Raw genomic sequence first — 13,777 nt, 5'->3', positions numbered from 1 at the left:
AAAGAGCCCTAAAGAGAGGGAAGGTTTTAATACTTCATTTGAACTTGTAAAATAATGACACCAGTAAACTGTGATTATATATATATGTGATATATATATATATCACACACATACATACACATGTACATTGTAATACCTAGAATAACCACTAAAAAATCTACACAAAGAGCTATACTCAAAAACACTATGGATAAATCAAAATAGATTTTGGAAAAAATTTCAGGTAACCCACAGAAAGACAGGGAAATGAAAACAGAAATAAAAAACAGAGAGAAAAAAACAAAATAAAAATGAAATGGCAGGCTTAAACTCTAACATATCAATAATTACATTAAATGTAAATGGCATAAATACACCAATTAAAAGGCAGATATTGGCAGAGTAGATTATAAAACATTACCCAACCATTAAAATATATATATATATAATGCAAACATTAATCAAAGGAAAGCAAGAGTAGATATTTTAATATTAGATGAAGTAGACTTCAGAGTAAAAAGAGTAATGTTATATAGTGATAAAAAGGTAAAGCCTCAAATAGACACAGAAATCCAAGGTGTTTTTGCACTAAAAAACAGCTGAAAAATGTGTGAGGTGGAAACTGATAGAACTGAAACAAAAAATATAAATCCACTATTATACTTGGAGACTTCAACACTCCTCTCTCAACAATTTATAGAGAAACTAGACAGAAAATCAGAAAGGATATATAAGAATGCAACAACACTGTAAACCAACAGTATCTACTCAATATTTTTAGAACACCCAACAACAGCAGAACAAGTAGCTGTGAATCATATCCTAAGGTAGAAAGCCATAAAGTAAACCTCAAAAATTTAAACTAACTGATATTACACAGTGTATTCTCTGACCACAACGGAATCACACTGGAAATCAATAACAGAATGATTACAGAAAATTTTCTAAACCTTTGGAAAATAAGCAGCATATTTGTAAATAATCCATAGGTCAAAAAGGTAGTTTCAGAGAAATTTAAAAATGTACATTTAACTGAATGAGAATGAAAATACAAATTATCAAAATTTTTGGGACACAGCTAAAGTAGTGCTAAGAATAAAATTTGTAGAACTAAATTCATACATTAGGAAAAAATGTCTCAAATCAATAATCTAAGCTCCCATCTCAATAACCTAGAAAAAAAAAGAACAAAATAAACCAAAGCAAACAGAAAGAAGGAAATAATAAACATAAGAGCAGAAATCAATGAACTTAAAAACAGAAACACAATAGAGAAAATCAATGAGACCGAGAGCTTATTCTTCAAAAAGATCAATAAAGTTGACAAACAGCTAGCAAGGCTGAGAAAGGAAAAAGAACTGAAAATACAAAAGTTACCAACATTAGAAATGAAGCAGGGGATACCACTACAGAACCTGCAGACATACCAAAAGATAAGATGGAAACACAATGAACTCTGCAGATATACGTTTGACAACTTAGATGAAATGGACCACTTTCTCAAAAAATACATACTACCACTACTCATCCAATATGAAATAGATTATGAGAGACAGACTGCAATAGCCATGTAGCTATTAAAGGATTTGAATTCAGCTATTAAGGAATCAGTTCAAAGTCCTCATAAAAAGAGCTAGTATAGTTTGTTTAATATAGATTTTAACTAAGAATATAAGAAAAATCATACTGAGTATCAGTTATGTTCTTTAGTAATCTGATATTCTGATTTTTTTTCCTCCTGAAAGTTTTATAGTTTTACATTTACATTTAAATCTATGGTACATTTTGGGTTAATTTTTGTGTAAGTGTAAGGCTCACATTCTGTTTTTGACGGGTGATTTAAGCATATATCACTACCAGCAAATGAATAAAAAAAATAAATATCCAAGACAAAATTACAGTTGATTTTCAGTTCAGTAGAACTTGAGATTCAGCTTTTATCATTTTAATTACACTGTGGCCCTGACCTGTAAACCAGGAGCTCAGTAAAATGAATCATACTGCTGTGATTCAGTGAAAATGGTTCAGGATAGGGAGTCTATTTATATATTTATATCTAATTATCTGTCTTACCTTGGGCAATCACTTAAATTCCTTGAGTTGGTAATTGGAAAAAGGTACATGAGATTATTTTATGTTCTTTTCCTTTTAGCTATAACGTGATTCAAATCCAGTGTGTGTCATCAGAACTAGATTAAGGAGCAGGGTGGCCAGGGTATCATTGGCAAGTTGGATTTCCCAAGGATGGTCACACCAGCATTAATTCTATCTCACATGCTCTTCTTACAAAGTGATATTAACAATCCTCTATTGAGAGATGAGGTCTCTGGTCCATCTCTTCAAACCTGGGTATATCTTTGTAACTGCTTCAACTATGAGAGCATGGCAAAAATGACACTTGCCTGACTTCTGAGGCTAGATTATAAAAGTCAATATAGCTTCACCTGGAGCTCTCTCTCTCTCTCTCTCTCGGAACTTGTGCCTTTGGACATCTGATCTGCCATGTAAGTGGTTCTGAAGCTGCCGTGCTGGAGATCATGTAAGATACCACATAGAGGTAAAGAAAGATATACAAGGAGCCTCTGCTCTTCCCAGATATCCGAGTTTTCTCAGATGGAGTTCCATTCACATGAGTGAGAAAGCCTTCATGACACTAGCCCCATCCACCACCAGATTGCAACTTCATGAAAGACCCTGAACTAGAACCACAGAGCTGAGTTGCTCTTAAATTTCCCACTCATATAAATCATGAGAGATAATAAGTGAATATTGTTATTTTAAGCCCCTAAGCTTTGGGGTAGTTTGTTACACAGCCACAGCTGCTAAAACGATGTCCACCTAAGGATTCCTAAAACATCATTGGAAATGTAGCAACATGGAGAAAATTGTATTTAGTAAAATGTTTTAGAGTGGATGAGTGTATAAATGAATCTAGTGAATCTAGGTCCCACTAATAGCCACAATATCTTAACAGCATCAACGTTCGAGGATGCATATTTTGCATTTTTGTAAAATCTTGAGTCAGAAGAATAGGGTGGCAAAATCAAAATACTTGCTAATAATATCTAAGACCAACGCATTAGGGTTAGTTCATTTTCATATAGCCTACTGAGTAACACTGTGAAAAGCAATGATCTTGGGGAAACCCCTCATAGAAAGGGAACTCTTCCTCCTACAGTACGCAAGAACCCTGAACTGTCATAGCTCAAAAGCATGTGTTCCCACTGCAGGGGTGCATGGTCTTTCCCTGTGGTAAATTTCAAAAGTAAATTCATTAGAGATTCTAGAACACCAATGAAAGCCCGGGTACAGGATTCAACCCATAGTGGTGGCCTAGACAGCAGCCAGGTAGAGAGAGTAATATAATCTGGTAATATAATCTGACACAAATCTATTGTATCAGATTATATTATTGTTCAAAATCATTCACTCCCATCTTTGTAAGAGGTTTATATATCTTTGTTTTTGTCGTGTAACTTGCAGTGCCACTGTGTAGGTGGCATATACTTTCCTGTCCCATTGTTAGGCTTGCCCAGTGTAATCTGAGTGAACAAGGTGTATGCCATGCTGAAGTAGAAGCTTTAAATATAATTGCACAGTTCAGCTTAGTGTCTTGCTTCTGCTTTCTGCTCTGAGAATAGCACATTCCAGATAGAGGTTGCTCCTTCAGCCTGGAAGTCTAATTGAGAAGACAGATGGAGCAGAGCCACCGCTGAGGCAGAACTCTATTGGCCTAAAGCTTACATGTAATGTAAGCAAGAAATAAACCTTTGTGTTATATGACACTGAGATGTTGAAGTTTGTTACTCCAGCAAAACTACCAAATACACACACCTATGGGGACACTAATAGAGGTGTACCTGCCTAGAAATTTGGAGTACTGTGACCTTTTAATATTACTTTAAAAGAATACATGAGTGTGTGGGTATGTGTACATATATTAACAGGAAAGTTTTGTCTAAATAAATTAAGTAGTTTTATATTGGATAATTTAGTTAGTGATGTTGAATAATCCCATAATAGATACAAGTAATTTAGAACATCTACCTTTTGTTGGTTTGCACTTATTATATGAAAGCCAGTAGGGTGAATTTAATGTGCTAGCTTAGATTTAACAATGGCTTTCAACAGCAGTACTATAAACAACTGGAGGAAATAACTCTGCTATGAGTTGATAAGAGATTGTCTTAATAAAGCCTGATTTCAAGTAACAGAAACCCAAATCAAACTAGCTTAAGAAAAATAATAATAATAATGATTATTTATAAATAAATAATATGTTTCTGTGTGTTCGTGTGTGTGCATGGTGTGTGTGTGTTAAAAGAGGCAGACTAATTGGCTTGTATAACTGACAATATAGTTTAGGGCATGGCTGGATTCAAGATCTCAAACAATGTCATCAGTGTTGTCTGTCTGTCTCTCTTCTTCCTTCCCTCTGTCTTTCCCCTCTCTTTTTCTTATGTTCATCTTCCTCTGGTCCATCTCTCTCTCTCTGAACTACACTTCCCCTTGTTTTGACTCTATTCTTATTGCTGAGGTGGGAGACCCATCAGAAGCCAGGAAGACTGAGAATGAGATGAGGCTATGTAAAGGAAAATAAGAGTGCTGCTGTCAGAAGAGGGAATAGCTGCTAGGTAGGGAAAATTAAAAAAAAAAAAATCTTTTACAGGGGTAAATCCCCCAAAAGCCTGCTCCAGATAGCACAGATGTTTGCTAAATTGCTTTATAGGAAGAGTGGAAATGGTTAAATGCAAGTCATTTGTTTTGCTGCGTGGAGTATGCCAATTTGGGGCCAGAGCTGAATTGTTCAGGACCACAAAGGAGAGAAAGGAAGGCTACTTTGTCCCAAGCTCTGTAAATGAGCTTTCTGCTCAAGGAACGTTAAACAACTATTTAAAAATATCAGTTTGAAGAGGGCCAGTGCAAACTTAAGTGCTTGGCAGGGGAACTCAGAACTTGCTTCAGCACTTTTTCTAGAACCTTGAGTTCTAAACACAACATCACAGGGACTTGATATTCAAGATTGAAGTAGGAAGAGTTAAAGTACTCTCTATCAGAAAATGGTATCAGTAGGTCATGAACCTTATCCCACTTAAATTCTTTTGGTAGTATTTTGTGTGCATGATTCAGTGCCTTTGTCTTTATTTAAAAAAAATTCAAATATGTAAAAAGCTTTTTAAATACAGTCTCCCAGGTGTCTGTTGTAGCCTCAAGCCCTTCTCTTTCTTCTATTGTTCTCTTAATTGTTACTTCACAACAGTTAGTTGAGTATTCATATGCAAATATATGCAAATTAAAATGAGGCTCAATATATGAGATTTTCACTACTAGCTAATTTCTACTTTTAGGTCTACTGATAAGATTTGCAAAACTGATTTTTTCTGTACCCTTGCTCCTTGGGGCACAAAAGAGAAAAGATGGCATGAAAGCTACCTAAATATCTCAAAAGCTCTGCCATTGTTAAGATCCTTCTTTAACCTGGAAAGCGGTTTTCAATTGTTTTTTCCATTGTCTGCATAGCTCTCGCACAGACAATGTTGTGTTGAAGCTTCCATTATTTGTTACTGACTAGTTATTCAGGATCCAGAATGGCAATTGGTGTATTATAATCAATATGGGAATGGGCTAGGAAAGGAAAGGAATAATCATCAGAAAAATAAATGGAATTTGATTGATTGGTTGATTGAAACCATTGATTCAAGACCACAAAACATTTATTAAATATCATGAGAAGAGGGAGATCTGGTGAATACTACATTAAAAATATTTTTTAAGCTTATGAGAAACATAAGATAATTTGTGGGGTAGAGGGGGTAGTTAAAATCTAATGATTACGATTTTCCTTGATGTAATAGATTAAAGATGTCTACAAAGTCTTTGCTGTGCTACACTTAAGACAAGATGTCTATCTCTCATCCCTTTGAATCTGAGCTTGCCTTAAGTGATTTGCCTGAAAGTGGCTTCTGGGACTTCTGAGGCTAGGTCAAAAGGAGCCTTCACTGGGCTAAAGGAAAACTCATTCTAGGAACTCAGCTGCTCTGCATAAGGAAGTCCAATGGATAGGTCTTCTAGGATCACAACCAGTCACTCTGCCAAAAGACTAGGCTAAACTCTCAGTCAACACCAGCACCAACTTGCTAGCCATGTGAGGGAGCCATCTTGGAAGTGGATGCTTTAGCACTAGTGAAGCCACTCCAGCTTCTCAGGGAGCAGAGACAAGATGCCCAGCTAAGCACTTCCCAAATTCCTCATCCACAAAATCATGATCCAAATAAATTATTTTTTTAAACCACTAAGTTTTGGGATCGTTTTGTTACACATCAACAGGTGATGGGAACTCTAGATATGAATTAAAAGGAATCAACATGAAAACAGCTGGCTTTGTGAAAGCAGTCATACTACATGTACAATTTCCTTTGCAAAGCTAAAGAGGTGATCTATTCACAGATGGTTTAAAAACAGGAAGCAATTAAATTCAGTTTACAAATGCTGAAAAGAGCTTTTAATTGGTAAGGTTTCCTTCCCCACATTTAACTTCGGCTCTTTCAATCTCTATTCACCTGTGGAAGCCCTGGAGGAGAGGGAGGAGGGCATTGGTGAGGATAAATGTGCTGGCCAAGACTCCAATGTCCTCTGTACAACCTACAGATGCCTCAGTGACTAATCTTCATCTGCAGATAATTCAGAAACAGGGCAGATCCCTTGGATTTGAAAATGGGAACTAAAACTCATCCATCTTCTCCTGATGGCTAAACAGGCTATTATTAGCAGGCCAGATGATTTAATAGGCCTGGGATGGAAAGGCACATGTTGATAATTAAACACTCCAGAGTTCCATTCCAAAGCAAATGTCCTTTAATAACATGACTAAGGTTTGTTTGCTTTTCAAACCCTTCTCTTCCACTTCCAAGCCTCTGGAATGTGTTCAGGCATCAACACAAACTTTTTTGATAGATAGAAATGATGTGTGTCAAACCAATGCTTGATTATTTGGGTAACATGTTACACGGAATTACCTGTCCTGAATCAACTTTGTCAAATCATACGTATACGAATTCTAAAAAGAAACTAAACCACTCCTTAGCAAATATGAATTGGGATCTAATAGACTGTGGTAGAGTGATACAAGAACTGTGCTTTAGTGCTGGTTCTGTGTGGTAACTGTTTGACCTTGAACAAGTTAGAGCATCTTTGGTGCCTTAGTTTGATTATCTGAAAGTGAAGAATATATGATTCTAAGTTTTCTTTAAGAACTAAAGTTTGCTCATTCTACAAATTTTATTGTCAAACTGAATCCTTTGCTCAATTATAAATTGGCTTATGGGGTAGCTGAGTTAATAGGAAATGGATTATTATTTGCTTTAGGCATATGCATCTCTTTTCTCAGCCCTCTTGATTTACTGTATTACCTGACATTCTTTTAAAAAATACTGTTATTTTTATAATAGTAAATATTTATTTTACTCATAACTATGTGCCAAGCACTGTGCTAAAAGCCGTGCAAATGTAATCTGATTCATTCCTTACAACAACTCATTGAGGTAAGATATAATTAGCCTTACTTTACAGGTAAGATGATTGGGTCTCAGTGAGGCTTAGTATTTCACACAAGAGGGGTGGAGCTAGGACTCAGATCCAGGTCTGTGTGATGTCAGAGTCCATACTCTAATGTATTTGTCCTACAACTATTTATTTTAATGCCCACAGTCAGCCTGAAGACCAGCAGAGGCTTTTAAAGCAAAACATTTTACATATATATATTTACATTTAAATAATATATAATATTATTTAATATTTAATAAATATATTTAATAAATTTATATTATATATCAGAAACAATGCAAAATTGCAGACTGTGAAGTCAGCAAGCTCAGTGAGAACGGTTCTTCTGCATAGGATGATGTTTGCATGGATCTCTTGGGTGATTCTTTTCCATCCTCAGCTTAGAATAGTCTGCAGGGAGAAATTGAACCTTAATGCAGGGAAAGAAACTGAAATGCTTTTCCAGAAAACTATCCTTTCTGCTCTTTTGAGGGAAGGCTTCTTGATGCTATTTTCAGTGCATTGAGGTACTTCCAGGGAATGGAGTTTAGCTTCTAAGCCGGAGAATTGCCATCTGGACATTGCTGTCTGTTTTCTGTTTCTAGAGTGGCAAACTCAGATTCTTCTTGGACAATAGATTTCCGTTGTTCTGAGAGAGTCACCACAGTTAAATAAATGTAGAACAAATCCATAACTATTGTTCAGAACGGTGTGCATCTGAAGCACGTCTTTTGACCGAATTAGGGCTCAAGCTCAGGATGAGTGAGCCTTTGTTGCTCTTCCCAGAACATAACCATGAAGAGTTGGGAGAGCAGGAAAATTTGCGTAAATAAAAGGATCTCCTAGATTAGTTTAGGAGTTTCCAAACATTTAGAACATATTTGATGGATTGAAGTGATCCTGATTCAGGCCAGCAGTTAGGAAAGACCAGAAGAATACAAGGAAAGACTCATTGTAGAGATATAATTGTCCGTACTTCAACCAGATTCACTTGATTCCTGTTATGGACTGAATATTTGTCTCCCTAAAGTTCATATGTTGAATCCCTAACCCCCGTTTTAATGTTGTTTGGAGATAGGGACCTTGGGAAGTAATGGGATTAAGTCATGAAGGTGGGGTCATCACGTTGGGATTAGTGCCGTTATAAGAAGAGGAAGAGAGATATCTCACACACACACACTCATGCACACACACTGAGGAAAGGCCATGTGAGGACATAGCAAGAAGTCAGTCATCAGCAACCCAAGGAGAGAGACTTCACCAGGAACTAAATTGGCCATCACCTTGATCTTGGATTTCTCAGCATCTAAACCATGAGAAAACAGATTTCCATTGCTTAATCCACCTAGTTTATTTGTTTGTTATGGCAGCCAGATCAGACTAAGACAGCTCCCCTTTATCATTTCTTTGCACCCCTCCTCTATCTTTGGTGTGTTTTGGCCTCCAATGGCTACTAGGCATCTCTCTTCTTGGAAGACAACCATTGGGAGCTCTTCTGACCCCACTCAGATCAAGACAACCCTGAGATGTAATTTACACTCCAGAGTTCTCCTCCAGCATCAGAATCAGCAGAGTATCCTATTTTGGCTCTTTCTTCCCTATCCTTCCTCCATTTCTTGACAGTTTATCATAAGAGCATTTCTTTAATAAATCACTTGCACCTGAATCCTTCTCTCAGGGTCTGCTTCCAGAGAACCTAACCTAAGATGCTAGCTACAAACAAAAGAGATGTCTGCACTGTAGACCTGGGCATCAACTGGCCTGTAGAGCTTGGACTCAGGAGATAGCATGAAGTTCATGAGGAAACCCCTATTGCATCCTTACCTTTGTGCTTACTACAAATGTGGAAAAGCAGGCATAGATATAGAGGTTTCTTTCACCTATAAAATAACCAGAAGGAGTTAACTGCATTAACAGATACTTCCTAGGGTGCCCACCCAGCCTGCAATCTACAAGCTCCATCTCTGAGAAGTGCTTTCCCACCTCTAAGGTTAGAGAGGTGAGCACCACCCTACCCACCCAGCTACTCTGGCTTCTTTCAACTTGAATGTGTGCGCTATTTGTCAGCCTCAGGGCTTTGCACATGCTATTTACTCTTTCACTCTGAAATTTTCTTGTTGCTTACCCTTCTAACGTCATCTCTAGTGACACAGCTATCCCAGAATCGTGAATATGTTTTGGAAAACTGGGCCAAATGTACGAAAATATCTGAACTACTAAATCTGTGATACTCCTGAAGACTTATTTTTACCCTCTTTGAGAAACCACTGATTAAACATCTTTTTACATCATTTCACGACCAACCCTGGACCTCAGTTGACATGGCTTCTTTGTCTACTCCTTCGTTCTTTCCTCTAACAACTGCTCCAAATTTCATCTCCTTTCGGTTATTAAAAGGAGTCTTTTATCAACCAACATTCTTCTATGCCCCCAAACAAGCATCATTAGCATCACCTAATAGCTTATTAGAAATGCATATTCTCAGGCCTCATCTCAGATTCAGAAACTCTAAGGTGAGCCCAGCAATCTGTGTTTTAGCAAACACCTCATGCCATTTTGATGCACATTAAATTTTGAGAACAACTGGTCTAAGTGTTAGAGGACTTTGAATCTTGATATATAATGGCAAATTCTAGAATTTTTTTAAAAACTCAAACAAATAAACAAACAAGCAATCTTTTCTCAAGATCTTGGCTCTTGGAAATCATAAGTACTTTAGCTATCAGATGACATATATTAATCTGCTTGGACATCCATTAACAAAGTACCACAAACTGGGTGGCTTAAAGAACAGAAAAATTTATTGTCTTACAGTTTTGGAGTCTAAAGCCCGAAACTGTGGTGTCAGGAGGGTTGACTCCTTCTGAGGGCTGTGAGGGAGAATCTATTCCATGTCTTTCTCCTAGCTTCTGGTTGTTTGCTAGTAAACTATGGTATTCCTTGGCTTGTGACAGAGTAATTCCAATCTTCGCATGATGTTCTCCCAATATCTGTGTCCAAATTTCCCTTTTTATAAGGATATAAGTCATATTTGATTAAGGCCCACCTTAGTGACCTCATTTTAACTTCATTAGCTCTGTAAAGACCCTATCTCCAAATAAGGTCATGTTCTGAGGTATTGGAGGTTAGGACTCCAAGATATCTTTATTTGGTGGGACACAATTCAACCCACAAAATGATTAAATTTGTTTTTTCCCTGGGTTATATCCACCTTTTTACAGAAGCCGTAGTGACTACAGCTGAATAGTTGGAGGGCAATGAGACAATGAGGAAAAAAAGTTAAAAGAATATCCAAATACTATCTTGCAAAAATAGTTTAATTAGAGGCAGAAAGGCCAGGAACTCAGTTCATTGCAAACTCCATCTCATCGTATTAGTCAGCTCAGGCTGCTGCAACAAAATACCATAGCCTAGATAGCTTAAACAATGCAAATTTATTTCCTCACAGTTCTGGAGGCTGGAAGTCCGAGATCAAGGTGCCAGCATGGTCAGGTTCTGGTGAGAGCTCTACCCTTCGGTTGCAGATGGCCAACGTCTTACTGTGTGCTCGCAGGACCTCTTCTTTGTGAGAGTGTAGAGAACCAGAGCAAGCTCTCTGGCACCTCTTCTTATAAGGGCACTAATCTTATCATGAGGCCCCACTCTCATGACTTCATTTAATCCTAATTACCTCCAAAGGCCCCATCTCCAAATTCCATCATATGGAGAGTAAGGGATTCAATATATGAATTGGAGGTACACAAACATTTCATCCATAACATACACTTGAGAGATTCTGATTTATTTCATCTGAAATGGAGTCAGTCCATCTGAATTTTTAGAAATCACAGTAATTGAGATGCACAGATAGTTGTTCAAACCTTTGCCCTAGCTCATTATTTCTGTGAAAATGTCCAGTAATTTTATACTCCCAGTTACCACAGAAGAGGGCATGAAATTAGTCAAAGCTATAGCATCTTCCTTCACTATTCTGACTGTTTGTGTATATCTTGTCAGCCCACCTCTTCTGTGAGCACTTGAAGGAAAGTTACTCCATTTCTACTTCTTAAGTTCTTAACAAATGCAAGCTGATTGGTCAAATAAAATCTTGGATTCTTTACTTCAATCCCTTTGCTTCAACAACTATACAAATAAAAAAATCAATACACGTACATTACAAATTCTCTTCTGTGACAGAGAAATGCAAGGACCACATGTTGGGAATTTTGCCGTGTCTAACCTCAGAGCGTAGGGTCTGAGCATGGGCTAGCTAGGTGATAGAGACTGAAAGGCAAACTCAGCCTCTAAGCCTCTATTCGGTAACTAGTTTCTCTATTCCCTAAGTCTCCATTATACTCTGACTGGTTAGTAAAACTACTCTGATGTAACAGGCCAAAGCTTATTCTAGCGTTGCTGGGAGATGTATTAGGATTGCAAAAGGGATCAAAAGAGATTTCTTTCCTACATAGCTAAATTACGGATGGAAAATTAGGGAATGCATTCTCAAAACTCTGTCCCTCCCCTCCACTTTCATCCCTTGTTTTTAAAAAAGCAAATTGGAATGTCAGGATCTTGGGAAATGCATTATAAAAATAATGATCTAAAAGTCACAGTCTCACATCCCCAATTCTCTGCCACAAAACCAGACTGAAACCACTCACATCCTACTAACTTCTCAAAAAAGCAGTTTCCTATCTGTCCACCTATTATAGGATTTTTCTATTAAGCCCAGAACACCCTGATTTGTTTGGAGAGATAAATTCCACCCCAGCATTTCTTTAATAATCCTTTTATACTTTCTTCTTATCTTTCCTCTTGCTGCTATTGTTTGATAGTGCCACTTAAACAGGTCTTTCCACAAGGTTACTCAAATTAAACATTAGCCAGCTCAATAAGTAGCTACAGAAAGCTACTGACGGTATCTAGCAAGATAAACATCCACACACCAAACTTTTGAGATTTCTTTATTTCTACCTTAATTGTCTCAAGGGTACGTTTTCTAAAGACTATCTGACTTGCTTTCTGTTGTGTTTTCAGATATTAGGCCTTTTGGTGCCAAATGGACCATGTGGCATTGATAATTGGCCAGATTTCTCTTCATTTTGATAATGGTAAATTTAATGCTTACACAGTCTGTGCTTGGGTTCAAGACACTGAAACTTTACATTTAGAGATTCATTCCTTTGAATTAAACAATAGCAAATATTAAAGAAACATGTATTCTTCATCAAGGTAAGGCAAAAATACAAACAAAAAATCCAAAAAACAAATGAACAGAAACCAGCAACAACAAAGAACAATTTCTTGGCTAACACCTAAGTGCGAATTAGTTTATCAGAGATGGTCCTCTTGTAGGAAGCTCAGATAAGCTAAGAGCACTGGATGCCTAAATGGTGGGGGTCTGGATACTACAAAGGGAAGATAAGGCCTAGAAAAAGAATGTTACAGGTGGGAGGTGTCACAGGTAACCTTGGGCTGCTTCATATTTAATCAAGGGCAAACCCTGGCTAGCGTGCCCTGCTCTAGGGCAGGAATCCTCTCTTCTCTGCTCTTGTGGTTGCATGGACTGAGTACAAACTTTAGGTTCAGACACGCTTCTGGGGAAATCTGCTCTCCCCAGCACTACCTGTGAAATCAGGATGACAACGAACCTCATCAAGCTCAGTCTCATCATCGTAGAAGGTTCATAATAACGTACATCTAATAGTGTTGTTGAGGAGGTAAAATGAAATAATGTTGATAAGGTATCTGGCTTGTACAGAGACCAAATAAATACTAGCTTGCACTCAGCATGGCAATCTCTCCTTGGCCTCACATACGATTTAGTTTTTTGCCTTTTCTCCTGTCCCAGCAATACGTGAAAGAAAGGATGTAGCATAATAAAAACTATATCAGAGTCACCTGATAACTGGTAGCTGAATGGTTGGCTCTGCTTATTTTCTCTCCCTAAGTCCTTCCCACACCCCTCAAGAAACACAGAAGTGCTTGGTCTGGGCTTTGAATATACGGGACCGGCAATTTTCAGTAAAAGCACTTTTTACTGCAGAAAAATCCTGGAAATTCCCCACCCTTATTTTTCTATAAAACAGGTACAGATACCCAAAGACCCCTAGAAAACTTATCAGAAAAATAACCAGAGCCCCTAGATTTTACTATATTATATAGTACAGAATAATAATTTATTATTGTTATTATTATAGTATACAATATGCTAATAGTATTACTATAGTATATAATACATAATTTATTAAAGTACAGTATTGTATGTTAATACTAT

The sequence above is a fragment of the Diceros bicornis genome, chromosome 8, assembly GCF_020826845.1.
Source record: "Diceros bicornis minor isolate mBicDic1 chromosome 8, mDicBic1.mat.cur, whole genome shotgun sequence".
Lineage (NCBI taxonomy): Eukaryota > Metazoa > Chordata > Mammalia > Perissodactyla > Rhinocerotidae > Diceros > Diceros bicornis.
Note: the sequence above shows the minus strand (reverse complement) of the source record.